The following is an 18,101-nucleotide window of genomic DNA, read 5'->3' as shown; positions in this document are numbered from 1 at the left end:
TAAAAACATGAAAATAATAACGTTTTTTTCGTTCAGAATAAAGTCAGTTGGGTCTTGTTATCGCCGCAGTGAGACGGGCGCGCTCGCCAAAATTCAGTTCGCCAATATATTGATTTTTTTTTTTCAAGCCAAATGAAGCGGAATGAAGTTCCAGCCGCGGCGCTATTTCCGGGCCCGGCGTGAAGATCGCAGATTTGTGGTGATGCTCTCCGATTTTGGGAAATATTTGGCCAAACGAAAACGGGCAAATTTCGACTGTTTTTTTTTTATTTAGGGGGAACGTTTGCACCCCGCCCATCTCAGCTGCCTCCCCCGCCCCCCCCAAAAAACCCACCCGATTTATAAAAGGAAATAAAATACCTTCCCTTTACTAAACCTTACACATTTCGCGGGACAGGACATTCGGCCGCCTCGCTGTGACTGAGTCTCCACCGGCATTTGGCCGCCGAGTTTTGCCAATAAGGTGAATTAATTTAAGGGGTTTTGGCGGTTAGGGTAGGGGGTTAAGGATAGGGGTTAGGTTTTTAGGGTAGGGGATTAGGTAAAAAGTTATGGTTTCTAGGGTAGGGGTTTAGGGTAAGGATTTTTAGGGTAAGCGGTTTTAGTGTAAGGGGTGTGAGGGTAAGGGGTTAAGGTTTTTAGAAAAGGGGGGTAGGGTAAAGGGTTTAGGGTAGGGGTTTAAGGTAAAGGGTTAAGGTTTTTAGAGTAGGGGATTAAGATAAGGGGAGTAGGATAAGGATTTTAGGGTAAGGGGTTTAGGGTAAGGGGTTAAGGTTTTTAGGGTAGGTGATAGCATTAGAATTAGGGTGTAAGATTAGGGGTTTTTAGGGTAAGGTTAGCAGCTTACCTTGGCGGCAAAGCGACTGGCCCGGCTATTTCTTGTCGTTGAGATGTTCCGGCAGCTAACCGGCTGCGACCAAAACGACTGTTTAGTCCTGTAGGCAAATGTTTGTTAACCCTTTAAGTACCGGAAAGGCCACGGCAGAAGAACGCCGTGGCCCCCATCAGGCGAAGCGCGGTCACGTAACCGAGGCAGCCCTTATCCAGGGAACATTTCCCCTCGCTGAAGATCGCGTCCTGGGCTCCATGGGTACGCGGGACGCAATCTGAGCTGAAATAATGCGTTCCTTGGGCATGACGTAACCACAGGAGTGCCAGACCCCAGGACATACAAGACTACGTATTGGGGCACCAAAACGGTTAAGAATGAGGAAGCAATAAGGTTCATGGGAGATTTAAAGAACTAATTCATGCAGTTTTTATTATGATTATGGTTGAAGCAGGGGGTCTCCGGAACTGAACCCCATTAATTTTAGCTCAGGGGACCCCCTGGTTTCCGAGATACTGACCTTCAAAGGGGTTGTCAGTTCCCGGCAAAGCTTAAAGCTCCCGCATCACGGGAGCCAATAGAAATCCGCACTGGATGATGTCACAGCTTCCTATTGGCCCGCAGGGCGCCTGAGCTTTGAAACTCCGCTAGCCGTGCAAAGCGGCTACTGGTGCCCCTATGGAGGTCCGTATCTCCGGAAGCAGGGGGTCCCCGCCGCTGAAATGAATGGGGTTCACCTCCGAAGACCTGTGTGCAAAAAAAATCGCTGGTTTGGAATTCCCGCTTTATAGCGCTGTCAAACTGTCTGCTGCATCCACTGCTCTTTCAGGAAAGTTTATTTTAAAAGAATAAGAGACTTGCTTTGGGAAGGCTCCCTCCCTTTCTATTCTAGTATAAATATTGTATTAAAATAATCTCTGCCCCAATGTTGAAAAATGTCCTTTTTATAAATCTGAGACGACCGCTATTTCTTTTCAGCCACTTTAACCCCTCTGCTCCCAGGTGTACATGCTGTCCCTTAGTAATGACCGCCACATGTACGGTGACCAGATTTACATAAGTAAAAACCGGGACACATTAAAAAAAAAATTATAAAACAAATGACATCACCTAATGCGCCCCTTCTCCTTTACTGTATGTCTCTCAGCCCTCTCTGTCCCCCCCTTCTCTCACACACACCCCATTCTCCCTCCCCATCCCTCTATTTTATCTCCCTCCCCCTCTTATCCCTCCATTCTCGTTCCCCCCCCCCCCCCCCCACACTCCTACATTCTCATTCCACCCTTCCCATTCTCTCTCCCCATTCTGTCTCTCTCCCCATTCTGTCTCTCTCTCCCCCATTCAGTGTCTCTCTCCCCCATTCTGTGTCTCTCTCCCCCATTCCCTGTCTCTCTCCCCCATTCCCTGTCTCTCTCCCCCATTCTCTGTCTCTCTCCCCCATTCTGTGTCTCTCTCCCCCATTCCCTGTCTTTCTCCCCCATTCGCTGTCTCTCTCCCCCATTCTCTGACTCTCTCTCTCCCCATTCTTTGTCTCTCTCTCTCCCATTCTCTGTCTCTCTCTCCCCCCCATTCCGTCACTCTCTCTCCCCCCCATTCTCTGTGTCTCTCTCTCTCTTCCATTCTCTGTCTCTCTCCCTCTCTCTCTCTTTCCTCCATTCTATGTCTCTCTCCTCCATTCTATGTCTCTCTCCTCCATTCTATGTCTCTCTCCCCCATTCTCTGTCTCTCTGCCTCTGTCTCTTCCCACCCCATTCTCTGACTCTCTCTCTCCCCCATTCTGTGTCTATCTCCCCCATTCTGTGTCTCTCTAACACATTCTGTGTCTCTCTCCCCCATTCTGTGTCTCTCTCCCCCATTCTGTGTCTCTCTCCCCCATTCTGTGTCTCTCGCCTCCATTCTCTGTCTCTCTCCCCCATTCTGTATCTCTCTCCCCCATTCTTTCCCCCATTCTGTGTCTCTCTCCCCCATTCCCTGTCTTTCTCCCCCATTCGCTGTCTCTCCCCCCTATTCTCTCTCTCTCCCCCATTCTCTGTCTCTCTCCCCCATTCTCTATGTCTCCACCCCATTCCCTGTGTCTAACCCATTCTTTGTTTCTCTCTCCCCCATACAGTGTCTCTCTCCCCCCCACTCTCGGTGTGTCTCTCTCCCCCATACTATGTCTCTGTGTCTCTCTCCCCATGCTGTGCCTCCCTCCCCATGTTGTGCCTCCCTCCCCATGCTGTGCCTCTCTCCCCATGCTGTGCCTCTCTCCCCATGCTGTGCCTCTCTCCCCATGCTGTGTCTCTGTGTCTCTCTCTCCCCATGCTGTGTCTCTCTCTCCCCATGCTGTCTCTCTCCCCAGAAGTAAAGAAATCCATCTGTGAACTCCAGGGCAAACTGATTGAGTATGGCAAAGTAGCCTGAGTGATATATGAATATCGGAGCATATAATGGAGTTATGAGCCTAGTGTGGAGGAGATGAATGCAGGGTTGGAGTGGGTGCAGACCCATATATATAAGTAGTAGTACTGTGGCTGCAAATGTCCGATTCCTAATATAAAACAGGTATGGAGACACGCTTGTACTCACAATGTGTACCGGTTCCCCCGTCTCCTGGCTTCGCGGTCCACCCAGAGCAGGTGCCTGGCGTCCCTCCTCGGCGTCCGTCCAATCGTGTTAACACAAAGTAGAAAAAATAGATCAGCAGTCGTGCCGCTCCTGACTAAGATCAGGACTCGTGGGGAGCGCAGGTATCACCATAAACATGTAAGGGAAAGAATATCAAAATAGTGCAATATGTCTAAATGAATACAGCAATCTGAGCAGGAATCATGAATGGGAACTCACATTATCCCAGAGATTACGTCTGGCGGTATAGGACTTTGGTCGAAGGCACTTGGCCGTGTCCAAAACTCAGCGGGTTCTCCTCCGCTTTTTGTTATGTGTCTAAGCACATGTTGATCATGTAAGTGCAATACTTATTGCCTTTTCAATATATCCATAGTGAACATACAGTGTTGCACTAGAATTGTCTTTATTTCCATTTCCATTGAGGGTTCGTCCTGCTATCATCTGGGAGTGTGTACAAGCAAGACCCCCCTGCACATTGCTGAATCTACCCACTACATCTATTGCCAAATACAGGCTGTAATACCACTGGGATAATGTGAGTTCCCATTCATGATTCCTGCTCAGATTGCTGTATTCATTTAGACATATTGCACTATTTTGATATTCTTTCCCTTACATGTTTATGGTGATACCTGCGCTCCCCACAAGTTTCTCCACACCATTCTAAATAGGAGAAAACTGGATCTTCTCCTAAGAGGGTTGAGCAGCAAAGTTTGCCATTTTTCTTAATATTTGAGCACTCTAGTAAATGATCACAATATTTGAGATTCATATATATATTTTCACCTTCACAAGTAGCGCCTCACAATTTTTGTTTATTAAGATCAGGACTCACCAGAGGAAAAAAGTTAAAAAATGGTTTTACTGGTCTACATAAAACGGATGCAATCCACAAACAAAGAAGAACCTCCTCCCACGCGTTTCAACCAAGACTGGTCTTTCTCAAGGAGCGCGGATCTCAGCGGTAGTGGGGATCGGAGTGGGATCTCAGCGACAGTGGGATCTCAGTGGCAGCGGGGATTGGAGTGAAGATCGGGACTGGAGCAGCGACATGTCAAGTGGGGAGGTGTCTGGCGGAGGAGAACCCGCTGAGTTTTGGACACGGCCAAGTGCCTTCGACCAAAGTCCTATACCGCCAGACGTAATCTCATGGCCCATACGCATGATGGGGCCACACGTTGTACATTTATCTTTAAATAATATCTCCCTCACGCCAAATTACACCGATATCAAAACGACATTTCAATACAGATTTATTGTAACGGAAAAGCCAAAAGCACAACGTTTTGGGGGAGAAATCCCCTTCATCAGGCTCAGGTTTATAAATAGACTGAGCTGTACGGTGTCTCACCGGCGCAGGTAGCGGTCTGGTGGAATCAGGGCTGGCTGGGATAGTTGCAGGGCTCTGTGCAAGGACATGTACGGGGCCTCAACGCTCTTACCTTCTCCGATGGCGTCTCCTCAGCATCCCATCATCATGGCTCTGCGACATCAAATGGTGTCCCGTTGTCATAGCAACGGGACAATGCTTGGCATCGCAATGTTACTTGACATCCCGTTGTTAGGGCAACGTGGCGCCATTTGACATCGTGTAGCCATGATGATGGGACACTGCCGGAGGAGATGCCGCCAGAGAAGGTAAGAGAGTTACAGAGGCGGCTCACTGCCCCACGGCAATAAGTTCAATGGTTGTGGGGGAGAATGCAGGGCCCGGTGTGACCACACCGACGGCACCACCATCAAGAGACCCTTGGTCGAATAGCACTGTTTAGTTAATACGGTCCTTGTTAAAGGAGTCCAATTAACGAAGCTAAATGATCTAAGCAGTAAGGGGTCTTCCAGGGCTGGGAGGTGCTTATGTAATCTGAGCCTTGGTGAGGTCCCTTGACGGTGAGGATCCCACTGCAGTCTCAGCTCCCATTACTACCGATGTCCCATCGCAATACGACACAGATTTGAAGCTGAATTTACTTTGGGGATCTCCACGGGTTGGTTTTTGACGTTGGCTGGGATCACGTTGACTTTATACGTGACCCCATTCAACCTTGCTACAATTGTCACGCCCCCCCCCTCCCCAGAGGCGTAATATCCGTGTGCATGGCTCGGGAGCTTTGTAGGGAACAAGCAAGATATGGACCTCGCCGCCAAGTGACACGCGCCACTGCTTCTGTTAACGTTAACGCCACATGCGAAATGTTTTATCATGTCTGGTGCTGTAAGTATGTCTGATGGGAGTTTGTTGGGTACAGCAGGAGTGGCCAACTCCAGTCCTCAATGGCCACAAACAGGTCAGGTTTTAAGGATGTTCCTGCTCAGTCAAAGACTGAGCCTCTGATTGAGCCCCATGTGCTGAAGCTGGGACTAATTGAGCCACCTGTGCTGAAGCTGGGACTAATTGAGCCACCTGTGCTGAAGCTGGGACTGATTGAGCCACCTGTGCTGAAGCTGGGACTGATTGAGCCACCTGTACTGAAGCTGGGACTGATTGGGCCACCTGTGCTGAATCTGGGACTGATTGAACCACCTGTGAAGAAGCTGGGACTGATTGAGCCACCTGTGCTGAAGATGGGACTGATTGAGCCACCTGTGGTGTAGCAGGGATATCCTTAAAACCTGGCCTGTTGGTGACACTTGAGGACTGCAGTTGCCCACCCCTGGTGTTGAAGTCTATTATAAATCGCCCAAAGCTTTTAAAACACGATAACCCTTTAGCTGCCAGTGTCTTACGTCCTCCCCTCCAGAGTGTAAGCTCTCAGGATCAGAGCCCTCATTACCCCTGTTTGTGCATGTGTGTCCTCACCTGTATGTAACTGTATAAGTAATAAACATAACTCTGGACCCCCATTGTACCTCGCTGCGGAATATGTTGGCGCTTCACAAATAAATGATAACAAAAATAAATAATATACCTGTATATACAGGTGTGTGTGTGTGTATCTATATAACAGTATATATACACAGGTGAGGGTCTATTCTGAAGCCAGGGTCACGTGTGATGTGTGAATAGCCCCAGATAGCTTAACTCAGCCCCCTTTCCAAATCACGCCAAGTCCTATAATATTTCCTTCACTTTATTAGAAAAGCAGCAGCGAATACAGGTACTTGTGGATGTTGTGTAGTTGTGAGTTTGTAGTTGAGGGCAGGTAGAAAGAGATATCCTTGCCAGGAGAGTGTGACAGGAAGGTACTCACTCAGCCAAGTCTGGAATGAAAAGGAAGTGAAGAGGAATCTGGGTAAAAGGAATAGTCTTGGGACAGGCTACAGTATCTGTGAGTAAAACAGGGGGGAGGGCAGAATAGCCCATTCTGATAAGGATCTCAGAGGTTGCTATAGCAACTCACAGACCTCATGAACAGAGGCAGGAATATAAGCATTGTGATACAGTACATCTCACAGGGTGTGTGTGTGTGTGTGTGTGTGTGTGTGTGTGTGTGTGTGTGTGTGTGTGTGTGTGTGTGTGTGTGTGTGTAACAAATACATGCAGCTGAAATCTGGAACTGACAGACAGAAGCTGCAAAGAAGGGGGTGTGATCAGAGAGCGCAGAAATGGGCTTACTTGTTCCATGACACTCCCTGTCTGGTATCTGGAGATACCACTATATAAAATTATGTGGAACATATGTGCAATGCAAACATAACATAACAATGCAAAAGTCCATGTCCACATAGCGAGGCGATACCGGCCGGTACCACTGGCGTCGAAGTCCTTTGGCCAAAATCTTCTGGTAAGGGAGGCCAGGTGGATGCACCACTCCAGGTTAGCTGGTTGCACCACAATGTCTTTGTGCAAAAGTCTCTGGCACTGTTTAGTGCTTATTTGTAATCCTTCGCGTGCCCCAACGAAATTGGTTCCGCAGTCGGATCATATTTGTCTGACTGGTCCTTTGATGGCAAATAATCTTCTGAGGGCGTTTCTGGGCCGTATACTCGTGAGTAACACGGATACTTGAGGTCTTGTCTCCATGTCCTCCTCTGGATCTGCAAGTTCAAAGTCGTCGACTGGGGCTGATGGCGTTTCCGCATGCTGCGTTGGAAACATTGGTCCTGTGAGCCACGACGTGTTCTGGAGTGGTGCTGCGGACACTGATCTGGTGGCATGGTCTGCAGGATTTTAGTCTGTGGATACATGGTACCATTGTTCTGGTTGAGTTGGCTTTCTAATTCTTTCTACGCGGTTGGCCACGTATACGTGGAGTCTTCTCCTCTCGTTGCTTATGCAAACCAGTACCACCTTGTTACCTGTGTAGAGCCTGACATCACCTGGTTTGCAGTCCATTTAATTTTTGCCGAGTTCTGCCAGTTCTACCACTGATACTGCGCCACATAACTTAAGTCTGGGTATAGTGTGGTCGCGTTGTTGCACCACTTTAGCCTTGCTGAGGATGAGCCTGATATGGTCGCCTCCATTCGCATCCATGGTTTTTAAGTAGGCCACCGCTGCTATGGCCTTTGTAGAAGCACCTGAGAACACGTAAAGCTCTTTGCTGTGTACAGCGGTGAGAAATGTGGGTAAGTAGGGGCGTGGGATCTGAAGCTGCTCTAAGATCTTCAAAGAATCCTTCCACGTTTCTTACTCATTCCGTCTTTCTGGAGATAGTGGGGTATCCCAGTCCTGCTTCTCGAAGGACAATTATTTGAGAAGAGACTTCCCTTGTATGGTAACTGGAGCCACGAATCCCAGCGGGTCGTGAAGACTATTGACCGTGAACAGGGCCCCACGTCGGGTGTAGGATTTTCCCTCGATGGACACCTGGAATGTGAATGCGTCTGTTTTGAGATTTCAGCTTATCCCCAGACTCTGCTGTATGGGAGGCGTGTCGGTCCCCGGATCCAAGTCCCTAAGGTCGCTTGCGTGGTTGTCTCCTGTTTGGGACATCGTACACCCCAAGTCATCAGTGCATTCCTCTTGCACGAGAACGTCTCCACATATTTTGGTGATACGCCTTTGTGTCTTTTTGTTAACTGCCCTCAGGTTGTTTTCTCCCTGGACATGACCAAGAACAGTCCCTTTTGTCCTTGTAAATCCTTTTGTGGAATGTCTCTGTGACTGTCTCTTTTTAAGCATGCGAGAGGACAGTCTTTTCTTTTTTGTAGTTTCACCTGCAGGGCGTGATCTTTTACGGCTATGCCAGCTGTGGTGATTGGCTGCTTTGTCACTTGGTATTCTGTGGAGAGGAATGGCTGTACATCTTAGCTGTGCCATTGCTCGCAGGAGGACCGTCCGATTGTTTCTATTCCTTTGCACAATCCTTTTGTCGATCACCTTCAGGAGGTTACTTTCTTCCTTGAGTGGAGACGACTCATCATCCTTAGTGGACTGGACTACTGAGCATCCTAGGCCATTTTCACATTAACCTGATGCGAAGATGGGTTTGTTGATCTCAGGGGTATGACCTTGTCTCTTCTCCTCACTTGGCCTTCCTGTCACTTGGAGATGGCCAAGACATGGTTCGGAGAGGAATGTGTGTCCGCATTCTGTTCTCACCGTTCTGAGGGCATCAACATAGTCTGGTTCGTGTCCTTTATCAGTACACATATTGCCCACTATCACCCATCCTAAGTCAAGTCTTTGGGCGAATGGTGCGTTGTGGGGTCCATTGCGCTGTTTACGGACTTTGTGCACCCTCAAGATGTCCCTACCGAGCAGCAGCAAGATCTTGGAGCCTTGTTCTACCGGCGGGATGTAGTTGGCTATTCCTCTGAGGTGTGGGTGATGGCGTGCCACGTCTGGTGTGGGAATCTTGTCCCTGTTTGCAGCCATGTAGTTGCACTCGATGAGTGTGGGGAGAGCTATCTTCACTCTGTTGTTCACTGAACGTATAATGTAGTTCTGAGGGTGTAGGGTGAGGCATTGTCGTGCGAGTTGAATAAATTGAAGAATTCCATCTTCGCCAATGATCTGTTACTTTGATCGTCTAGGATTGCATACATCCGAATATCCTTTTCAGGTTGTCCCTGGGGGTGCACTGCGACAAGGCATATTTTGGAGCAGAATTCTTCAAAAGTTCAGGGGAGCGCCAGCGTTCACGTCATCTTCATGAAAGAAAACAACAGAAACAGCATGGTGTAGTATAATTTCAACCCGAATGGATACTGTATAAGTGAAAAATATTCCACTCACACTTTCCTCCTTTTCGTTATAGCAGTACAGAGATACTCCTCTCTCTGAATGGAGCAATGGATCAGGAACTCCACATGTGTAAACCCCTTTGTTAATCTTTTCTTTCCATCCTTGGTTGGTATTCCCAGGGAATAATGAAAAAATACTAATTGCGCAGTATATCTCAAATTGTATTAAAATGGCAATAAAAGCATATAGATGTACACTCACATTCAGTACATATTGGCAGTTCGTGGTACGAAATCCCGACTGATGTTCAACCTATTCACCAGTACATACACTGTGAGGCTCACTTTAGCGTCTCAGCTCTCATCTACGTCACTTCCGGCTGAGTGAAGTTGAGGGCGGAAAGGCTGTGTAGGAAGGTCTCCGGCTGCCAGGACTCCGCATCACGAATGTGCAATGGATGAACACTGATTCAACGCGTTTCATCAGTACGACTTCTTCAGAAATCTAATTACTCTACCCCTCATCTGTATATTTATAGGCATGATGATACTGATTAACTTAATTGAAGTTATCACCTGATTTAGATTACAATATATTTATATAAGGAAAAATGAATTATACCCACTCCTCATTCCATAGTAGTGGTCCAAAACATATGATACAACATAATTAGTTCATAAGTGCACAACAATATGCATGAACACAATAAATCTTAAAATAACAGATTATGACAGTTAGACAATGCATTAACTAGAAAATATCTGTCTAATTAACTGATTGGATACTTCTAAAATAGCACGTTACATATAATCCTAAAGGGAGACAGGAAAAAGGCATATCAATGAATTATAATAACAAGAATTACAATAACAAGAAAGAATTAGACAATTCCATTAAATCTCATATAATAAATGATGACAAAAATGATCATCATAAAATAGCTCCTATATCTATGCTGACATTTAACCCTTGTGGTGCCAGCATCCGGAGTTTGTGAATCCAGTATGTTTCATGCTGGGCCAGAAGGGTTAACCTGTCGCCTCCTCTCCAATGTGTTGGAACATGTTCAATTCCCTTATATATGAGTAATGTAGGGTCAGAATGATGATAGATACTGTAATGTTTAGAAACACAGTGGGTTAGCAAACATTTTTTAATATTCCCCATGTGTTCTAATATACGCACTCGTAGTGGCCGTGAAGTTCTTTCCACATATTGGAGTCCACAAGGTCACACCAATATGTACACCACATATGGGTATTTACAATTTATATAGTTCTTAATTTGAAACACTTATTTAGTAATATTTGATTTTAAAAAAAATGTCTCCATACTCTTCTGAATACATGCTTTGCATGAAAAGCAGCCATAGGAACCATTAGGCGTGTTCAGCCACACATTTTTATCTGTTTTCTCTCTATTTTTCCTCATTGAGGTTGGAGCAAGTATACTTTTTAAATTTGGATCTTTACTAAAAATGACACTTTTGCACACTGCACATTTGATGGCCTCTTTACAGTCTCTGGCTAGGTGAGTCGTGGAATCGCAGCACCTGAAGCAGACTCCGAATTCTCCGAGTAACTTCTTGCGTTCCTCTAGGGACTTCATCCTGAACCCAAAGCATCTGTTAAGTGGGTGTGGCTTCTTGTGTATGGGAAATTCCCTGTTTGGGTCCCTTGGTTTCTCGTCTCCGGCGACCGACTGATCGGGAGTAGTTTGGGTCGTGGGGGACACGTCCGTCCTGTGGACCGAGATGGGTGTTTGAGTGTTACCGTATCTCGCCACTGGTCTCTCATTTCTCAGGTTGCTTGCACTGTGTGTGGTCTGCGCACCCAAGATGAAACTGGGATCGTTCCTTGTCCTTGCCGCTTTGCGGATGAAGCTCAAGAAGAATGAGAAGGGAGGGAAGGCAACTTGCTTCTCCCTTTTGTATTTGGAGCCTTGTGAAATCCATCTTTCTTGGAGGTTGTAGGGTTGTAGGGTAGCTTCTCCAAGATGAGTCTCACTCCGCGAGCTGAGTCTAGGACGTTGAGACCTGTTAAGGAATGGTCTTTCCTTGCAAACTCCAGCTCTTGCAGCAGGTCCCCGAGCTCTCGTAACTTAGAGTAGTCTTTAGCTGTGATCCTGGGAAAGCTGTTGACTCTCTTGAAGAGTGCATCTTTGACTGCTTTGGGGCTACCGTAGCACTCTTCTAGCCTTTCCCATACTAGGTCAAGACTTACTTGGGGGTGGTTCGCGTTTGCCGCCCCAAGTCTTTTCGCGTGTCTCTGTGTCTGAGTGGTCACTCTCCTGCATTGTGTCTGGTGGGGATCTGAGTTCTGCCATGCTGTAGGTGTATGTAGGCCTTTAGCAAGTGCGTGTGGTCTGTTTACCTGCGTCATCGATGGATGACTGTCTCAGATAGTGCCGGTAGGTGTCCTGCAGCGGTAAGCGTAGGGGTAGTTGTACTTACAGGTGTCCGGTGGCTCTGACCCATGTCCTGGCGGGTGTCCAGTGGTGTGGCCCTGGTGGCTCTAGCCATGGAACATGCGCAGGTTAGGTGAGATGGTAGCTCCTCAATGTCAGGCTGTGCACAGGGTGGACTCAAAGACAGAAAAGAGCAATCAAAGTTCTGTGTACAGTGCACTGTTTGACTGCAGTGCTGGTGCCTTGTGTGAGAGCTGCAGGCTCTGTGTGCAATGTAAGCTGCTGCTTGTTTAGCTGGAGAGGTTGCTCTGTATAAGCTGTGTAAGCTGCTTGCTTGTACTGCTGTAAAGCTGGCTTTGTATTGGCAGTGTTAAGCTGTCGCTTGTCAGGGTGCAGAGACTGCTCTGTGTCTAGCATAAAGGCTGTGAGTAGCAGCTTCTTGTGTGTCCCCAAAGCACACAGTCCTCTTTCTACTATTCTGAAGCCAGGGTCACGTGTGATGTGTGAATAGCCCCAGATAGCTTAACTCAGCCCCCTTTCCAAATCACGCCAAGTCCTATAATATTTCCTTCACTTTATTGGAAAAGCAGCAGCGAATACAGGTACTTGTGGATGTTGTGTAGTTGTGAGTTTGTAGTTGAGGGCAGGTAGAAAGAGATGGCGTTGCCATGGGAGTGTGACAGGAAGGTACTTACTCAGCCAAGTCTGGAATGAAAAGGAAGTGAAGAGGAATCTGGGTAAAAGGAATAGTCTTGGGACAGACTATCTATGAACAAAACAGGGGGGAGGGCAGAATAGCCCATTCTGAGAAGGATCTCAGAGGTTGCTATAGCAACTCACAGACCTTATGAACAGAGGCAGGAATAGAAACATTGTGATACATCTCACAGGCACAGATTGTGTGTGTGTGTGTGTGTGTGTGTGTGTGTGTGTGTGTGTGTGTGTGTGTGTGTGTGTGTGTGTGTGTGTGTGTGTGTGTGTGTGTGTGTGTGTGTGTGTGTGTGTGTGTGTGTGTGTGTGTGTGTGTGTGTGTGTGTAACAAATACATGCAGCTGAAATCAGGAACTGACAGGCAGAAGCTGCAAAGAAGGGGTGGGTGATCAGAGAGAGCAGAAATGGGCTTACTTGTTCCATGACAGGGTCTGTGAATATCTATAACATGGGCTTCAAGTGCAGTCTGTGAGCTTTAATTTGAGCGTATTCACATACAAATTAGAGGAAGGGTTTAGGTATTACATCTCTATAATATGTAGCCCTCTCTTTTTCAAGGGACCAAAAGTAATTAGACAATTGACTCAAAAGCTGTTTCATGGACAGGTGTGGGCTATTACTTTGCTATTTCATCATCAATTAAGCAGCTAAAAGGTCTGGAGTTGATTCCAGGTGTGGCATTCGCATTTGGAAGATGTTGCTGTGAACCCACAACATGCGGTCAAAGGAGCTCTCAATGCAAGCGAAACAGTGCATCCTTAGGCTGCAAAAAAGAAAAGAAAATCCATCAGAGAGATAGCAGGAACATTAGGAGTGACCAAATCAACAGTTTAGTACATTCTGAGAAAATAAACGCACTGGTGAGCTCAGTAACACAAAAAGACCTGGACGTTCACGGAAGACAACAGTGGTGGATGATCGTAGGATCCTTTCCATGGTAAAGAAAAACCTCTTCACAACATCCAGCCAAGTGAAGAACACTCTCCAGGAGGTAGGCATATCATTATCCAAGTCTACCATAAAGAGAAGACTTCACGAGAGCAAATACAGAGGGTTCACCACAAGGTGCAAACCATTGATAAGCCTCAAGAATAGAAAGGCCGGATTAGACTTTCCCAAACAATATCTAAAAAAGCCAGCCCAGTTCTGGAACAGCATTCTTTGGACAGATGAAACTAAGATCAACCTGTACCAGAATGATGGGAAGAAAAAAGTATGGAGAATCCTTGGAACGGCTCATGATCCGAAGCATACCACATCATCTGTAAAACATGGTGGAGGCAGTGTAATGGCATGGGCATGCATAGCTTACAATGGCACCGGGTCACTAGTGTTTATTGATGATGTGACAGAAGACAGAAGCAGCCGGATGAATTCTGAAGTGTATAGGGATATATCGTCTCCTCAGATTCAGCCAAATTCAGTGAAGTTGATTGGGCGGCGCTTCACTTTACAGATGGACAATGACCCAAAACATACTGCGAAAGCAACCTAGGAGTTTTTAAGGAAAAGTGGAATATTCTGCATTGGCCAAGTCAATCACCTGATCTCAACCCAATCGAGCATGCATTTCACTTGCTGAACTCAAAACTTAAGGCAGAAAGACCCATGAGCAAACAACAACTGAAGACAGCTGCAGTAAAGGCCTGGCAAAGCATCACAAAGGAGAAAACCCAGCATTTGGTGATGTCCATGCGTTCCTGACTTCAAGCAGTCATTGCCTGCAAAGGATTCTCGATAAAGTATTACAAATGAACATTTTATTTATGATTGTGTTAATTTGTCCAATTACATTTGAGCTGCTGAAATAAGGGGACTATGTATGAAAATGGTTGCAATTCCTAAACGCTTCATACAATATTTTTGTTCAAACCATTGAATTAAATCTGAAAGTCTGCACTTCAATTGCATCTCGGTTGTTTCATTTCAAATCCATTGTGGTGGCGTACAGAGCTAAAATTATGAAAATTGTGTCAGTGTCCAATTATTTCCGAATCCAACTGTATATAACAGTATATATACAGGTGTCTCTGTGTGTATCTATATAACAGTATATATACAGGTGTGGGTCTGTGTGTATCTATATATATATATGGGAGGAGGAGTGTCTCAGTGAGTAAAGACACTGACTGACACTGAGATTGTTGCAGGGGAGCCTGGTTCAATTCCCGGTGTCGGCTCCTTGTGACCTTGAGCAAGTCACTTTATCTCCCTGTGCCTCAGGCACCAAAAAAAAAAACAGATTGTAAGCTCCACCGGGCAGGGACCTGTGCCTGCAAAAATGTCTCTGTAAAGCGCTGCGTACAACTATCAGCGCTATACAAGAACATGTTATTATTATTATTATTATATTATATATACAGTTGTGGGTCTGTGTGTATCTATATAACAGTATATATACAGGTGTGGGTCTGTGTGTATCTATATAACAGTAAATTTACAGGTGTGGGTCTGTGTTTATCTTTATAATAGTGTATATACAGATGTGGGTCTGTGAGTATCTATATAACAGTATTGTAAGAGATGTGTGCAGAGGTATGCAATGGAGACCGTTTTTAAGGTGAAATTAAAATAAGGCTTTATTGCTCCTGTCCCTTTTAACACAGCAAAACATATGAAAACAACAAATGCCTATCCCTGTTTAAGGGCAAACTTACTTCCCCAGTCCCTTTCTCCAAGGCTGGAGGGATAATCCCATTACCACCCTATTCCCCAAAGTCTCAAGAGATACCTTAAAGCAGGTGGCCCTTCATGTCAGTCTCTGGTAGGTTCCTGGGTCTCCTGTGTCCAGGAATATGGGTCTTTGGGTGCCTTGATCTCAGCAGAGCCTTCTGCTTAAGACATCTTTCCTCTTGTCAGCACCCTTGTGTTCTGAGGAAAATCTCCCTTCCTGTCTCAGAGACAGGCTTCTTTTGACACCTGTAATCAGCCAGGTAGTGTTGGTTAATTGTCTACCAGCATTTAACCACCACACTGCTGGATAAGAGGCACATTTTTTAAAAGGGATAAGTCCCCTGTTACATACCTCCCCTGTTTGTGGGAAGCTGGGGCTTGCCACGGCCAAAGCCCATCCTTCCACTTTCATTCGAGATCATTCTGTGACTTAAATGAGAGTGGATGGAGGAAGAGAACCGTCAGTCCTGCTGGGATTGGAGCCCTTTCTCCAGTTTATTTGTGTCTCCTCCCGAAGGTGCTTAAGCTCAGCCCTCCTCAGTCGCTCGAAGAGGACTTTTTCCAAGTATAGGCTTTTTTCTGAGTGCATGGTCATGAGATTTCCCTTGTATCAGGCGCTCATCTTTTTGTAGCTAGACTGTATGGTGACAGTTGCCTAGCGGTTAAGAATAGCCCTTTGAGTTTTCTGCTCTTGAAGCTGTCTTTCTGCACTTTCTCCACTCAAGGGAGTTACATAGTTACATAGTAGATGAGGTTGAAAAAAGCCGTAGGTCCATCAAGTTCAACCTATGCTAAATTTAGACAACAGATACTTTATCCTTTATCTATACTTACTTATTGATCCAGAGGAAGGCAAACAAAAAACCCCATGAAGGGGGGAAATTAATTCCTTCCTGACTCCAAGAATTGGCAATCGGATTAATCCCTGGATCAACATCCTTCCCATGTATACTTATTTGGTATATCCCTGTATACCTTTCCCATCTAAAAAGATGTCCAACCTTTTTTTTTAACAAATCTATTGTATCTGCCATCACAGTCTCCATGGGTAATGAATTCCACATTTTAACTGCACTTACTGTAAAGAACCTTTTCCTTTGTTGCTGGTGAAATTTCCTTTCCTCCAACCTTAAGGGATGGCCCATAGTCCATTGTACTGCCCGTGGGATGAATAGTTCTTTTGAAAGCTCCTTGTATTGTCCCGGAATATATTTGTATATAGTTATCATATCCCCTCTTAGACGCCTCTTTTCTAATGTAAATAAATCTAATTTAGCTAGCCTCTCCTCATAAGTTAGAATGTCCATCCCCTTTATTAATTTGGTGGCTCTTCTCTGCACTCTCTCTAGTTCCATAATGTCTTTTCTTAGGATTGGTGCCCAAAATTGTACTCCATATTCAAGGTGTGGTCTTACTAATGCTTTGTAAAAGGGCATAATTATGTTTACTTCCCTTCCATCCATTGCCCGTTTGATGCAAGATAAGATCTTGTTTGCCTTTTGCAGCTACTGCATGACATTGGGCACTATTGCTAAGCCTGCTGTCTTCAAGCACTCCTAAATCCTTCTCCATCAAGGATTCCCCCAATATATCTCCATTTAATTTGTAAGTCGCCTTTTTATTCTTGTATCCCAAGGCGACTCCTCAATCATTACCCTGTTTTATAATTAAGGGATTAACTCCTTCACTACTGCAGATCCATCCAACTGGGTGTCACAGGAGACCAGGATTATCACGCCAGCGATCAATTCGCCAGACAGGTACACAGAGTTTATCAAATTAATGTATTGGAAAAGAAATATCCACATCTATCTACAGTAAAACAATACACACACTTACAACTGGGAAACTGGGGATGCCCTATAGAACTTGGTGCATGGACCTCCCTAGGGAGATTTACCCTGTTCTTCCTTCCTGCAGTGTCCCTGAAGATTCTTCCAGTTACTCCCAGCTGCCTCGTAGCGCCGTCAGCTTCTCCCAGCTGCTGCAACTAAAGAACTCTGACTCTCACAGCCAGGGCCATCAACAGAAATCATGGGGCCCAGGACAAATGAAAGGAGCGTCCCTCCCAATCCATAGCGCACCTACAATGGAAAAAAAAAATTAGCGCGCAACTTTTACTTAAGCCCCAATACATATAAAAATACACCCCCAATACAAATAAAAATCAGACTTACCTTGTGGGTGGTCTCAGGTCAGGCCCGGAGGCTGCGGGGTGGGCCGGTGGCTGCAGGGGGGGGTCAGTGGGCCAGTCGCTTAGGGAGGGCCGGTGGCTGCAAAAGGGAAAGCGTCATTGCTGCGGGGGGCTGTGGCTGCGGGATGGCGGTGGGCCGGTGGCTGCTACTGGGAGGGCCGGTGGCTGCTACTGGGGGGGGCTGGTGGCTGCTACAGGGAGGGGGGGCGGTGCGGTGGCTGCCACTGGGGGTGCACTGGTGGCTGCTAATGGGGGGGGCGCGCCGGTGGCTGCTACTGGGGGGGGCGTTGCTGAGGGAGGGCCGGTGGCTGCAAAGGGGGTGCTGTTGCTACGGGGAGGAAGGGGCATTAGGCCGGTGGCTGCAGGATGGCTGGGGGGAGAGATGGGGTACGGCAGCTAGGGTTGCCAGGGGGCATGTCCAAAAATACTGGACACAATGCTAAAATATGCGAAACCCTCACAATACATCTAAAAATATAGCCCCTCCCCAATACCCCCACGTCCTCCCAAAACATATTAAAAAAAAAACAATACATCTAAAAATACCCCACCTCCCCAATACATATAAAAAGTACCCGACCCCACAATACATATAAAAAAATATATAC

This window comes from Ascaphus truei, chromosome 19, assembly GCF_040206685.1.
Source record: "Ascaphus truei isolate aAscTru1 chromosome 19, aAscTru1.hap1, whole genome shotgun sequence".
NCBI classification, from domain to species: domain Eukaryota; kingdom Metazoa; phylum Chordata; class Amphibia; order Anura; family Ascaphidae; genus Ascaphus; species Ascaphus truei.
This window is presented reverse-complemented; position numbering follows the sequence as displayed.